This window comes from Neomonachus schauinslandi, chromosome 5 (assembly GCF_002201575.2).
Source record: "Neomonachus schauinslandi chromosome 5, ASM220157v2, whole genome shotgun sequence".
Taxonomy (NCBI): domain Eukaryota; kingdom Metazoa; phylum Chordata; class Mammalia; order Carnivora; family Phocidae; genus Neomonachus; species Neomonachus schauinslandi.
Genome location: NC_058407.1, coordinates 116,583,446 through 116,586,753, shown reverse-complemented (window position 1 = coordinate 116,586,753; position 3,308 = coordinate 116,583,446). Strand labels below are relative to the sequence as shown.

Below are 3,308 nucleotides of genomic sequence, written 5' to 3'. Positions count from 1 at the left end.
TTTCTTTGTTTCTTAATTTTTTTTGAAGATTGATTTATTTATTTAAGAGAGAGAGAGTGCATGCATAGGGGGAGATGCAGAGGGAGAGAGAGAGGGGAAGCAGACTCTCTGCTGAGTAGGGAGCCTGACGTGGGGCTTGATCTCAGAACCCTGAGATCATGACCTAAACCGAAACCAAGAGTCGGATGCTTAACAGACTGAGCCACCCAGGCACTCCTCTTGGTTTCTTTATTCATTTGTAGGAATCTGATCTTTTCATGATTCCATTTTACCTCCACTATTGGCTTACTAGCTATATCTCCTTTAAAAATTGTTTTTAGTGGCTGCTCTAGGATTTACAGTATCTAACAAATCATAAGCAATCATAGTTTACCTTTATTTTTTAAACAGATTTTATTTTTAAGTAATCTCTACACTCAGTGATAGGGCTCAGACTTACAACCCTGAGATCAAGAATCACATGTTCCACTGACTGAGCCAGCCAGGCGCCCGCATGGTCTCCCTTTAAATAATCTTGTATCATTTCATGTGACATGTAAGAATAGTACACTTAAAACAGTATACTTTCATTTTCCTCCTCTGGTCCTTGGTGAAATTGTTGTCATACATTTTGCTTGTGCATATGTTATAAACCCCACACACTTTATTACGTTTGCTTTAAATAGTCACATATCTTCTAAAGAAATTAAGTAGGAGAAAGAATGTTTTTGTTTTTATACACATATTTACTCTCCCTGGTGTTCTTTATTCCTTTGTGTGGAATAAAATTTCCATCTGTTATAGTTTTTTTTTTCTCCTGCCTGAAAATTTCCTTTAAAATTCCTGCAGTCTACTAGTCACACATTCTTTGTTTTACTAGGAAAAGCCATCTCTTTCACCTTTATCTTTTTTCTTTTTCTTCCTTTGTACGGTATGCTTACATTTATAACGTTCGGGCCTGTACATTTAAAGACACATAGAGTGCTTGGTTTGGCAGCACATAGAGTTGGAACGACACAGGGGCAGATTGGCATGGTCCCTGCCCAAGGATGATGTGCAAATTTAGAAGCATTCAAGTCTTTAGTACTGAATGCAGTGCACTTAAAAATAGTTAACATAGTAAATTTTATGTTATGAATGTTATACCACAGGTAAAAAAAAAATGCATAGAAATGGGTCCTGGCTCAGTTGGTAGAGCATGAAACTCTTGATATCAGGATTTTAAGTTGGAGCCCCAGGTTGAGTGTAGAGATTATTTAAAAATAAAATCTTAAAAAAAAAAAGAGAGAAAAAGAAAAAGGAATGGGTCTAGAAATACACATACAAAACTGTTAACATTGGCCTGTTCCTGGGAAGAGGGGTTGGGGTAAAGGACAACTTCCAGATTTTTCCTTCAATTTTTCAACTTTTTATCTGAAAATTATTTCAAATATAGAAAAATTGCATGAGTAAGAGTATTACCAAGAATATCTCTATACTGCTTACCCAGATTTATCTACTAGTAACATTTTATCTACTTACTTCATCTCTGTCTCATATATATATATATATATGTGTATATATATATGTATATATATGTATATATATGCAATCTGTGGGGAGATGATTTAAATCAATGCAAACACATCCTGCTCCTCATCAAAATTTCCATCTGGGTCCAGCATCTATTGATTTCTGCCGAATGGGTCTTTCCTATGATGGTTGCAAAATGGTTTGTGTTTTTTTTTTTCAGCTCTGCTACTCTGTCCTCATTGATCATTTGGCACTTAGTATTTGATTGTAAGCAGGAACTTCCCAGTTGTTTATATATTGATCATAGGTATGGACTCACAAATACCTGTTTTCAGTAATTTATAATTCACTCTTGTATTTATTATCTTCCTGCTCAGGTTGTCCTGGATTTGGCCAGTGGAGCCCCTACAAGCTGGCTCCTGCATCCCAGTGATAGGTGATACCCCCCACCTCATCATGTTGAGCACTTCCTTAATATTTGGCATAAAAAGATTTTCAGGCTTTTCTTGTATCTACCTGCCCCAGTCCTGAATTTAGCCATTTCTAGGAAGAGCCTTGGTTCCTTTTAATGAGAGAAGGTATTAGAAACCAAGATCTGGGTGTGAAGTATGCTCATTGTTCCCGGGGAGTCTTTGCTTCTTATACCTTTCAGTTGGATGAACAAGAAAATCAATGGATATCTATACATGTACATGAACACATACAAATATACATAGACATCTATGTGCGTACATTGATCAATACACATACATGGGGACATATACATATTTCATACGTATATGAATTCATAATTTCAATTGCATTCATCATCACAGGTTTCTTCTTGCCTTCTCCTATTCTATATTTGCATGTGGCTTTTTTTTTAAAGATTATTTATTTATTTATTCATTTGACAGAGAGAGAGAGAGAGCACAAGTAGGCAGAGAGGCAGGCAGAGGGAGAGGGAGAAGCAGGCTCTCCACTGAGCAGGGAGCCCAATGCGGGACTCCATCCCAGGACCCTGGGATCATGACCTGAGCCGAAGGCAGATGCTTAACCGACTGAGCCACCCAGGCGCCCTGCATGTGGCTTTTTCAGTTAGAACCTTGGGTCCCCCCCCAAAATACATTTACTTATTTCCTCAAAATTGCATAGTGAATCTAAAATAATTTCAGAATTGCTTCATCCTTGCCTCTATACAAAACAAATCTACTGAAAAGAGGACAGGATTTATTTGTAATTTCCTCTGTGCCCTATTACTCCATCACAAACTGAAGGTGTTATATAGTAAAATAGTCATACGTTGCTCAGATTAGTTCTTCTTTTTTTCGATTTTCCTTCTGTGTTGTTATACTATTCATATGAAATCTAAATGGGCTGCTGTGTTTCAGTTTGCTCTCCATTTTATATTCGTACAAATGGCCCCCCCTCCTCCCGCCGCAAATCCTTACTGCCACTCTCCCCTTATAGGTGACCAGCTTCATGGTTTTCTGGTTTATCCTTCCCATCTTTCTTTTTGTAAAGGAAAATAGTCAAAGATTTTCTTTAATTTTTCCTGCTACTATGTTTTTCTTTTAACAAGCAGCTTTATTGAGGCATAATTTACATGGCATAAAATTCACCCACTTTAAGTGGCATCTAGACAAGTGTAAGTAAATTTACACAGGGGTACAACATCACCACAGTCCAGCTTTAGTTTAGAACATTGCCATCATCCCGCCAGTTTCTCTCACGCCCATTTGCAGATGGTACCCACTCCCGCCTCAGCTGCAGCAACCACTGATCTATGTTCTGTCTCTGTACTTTTACCCCTTCTATAAATTTCATATCAATGGAAT

The 3,308-nt window shown here is 37.6% G+C and overlaps 1 non-coding gene across 1 annotated transcript; it reads left to right on the top strand.

The window, feature by feature from the left end:
- The first annotated feature begins 960 nt into the window (after positions 1-960).
- LOC123324990 lies at positions 961-1,062 on the top strand. The gene has a single exon (XR_006540162.1). It is a non-coding gene; the product is annotated as a U6 spliceosomal RNA (small nuclear RNA).
- Positions 1,063-3,308: the final 2,246 nt, after the last annotated feature.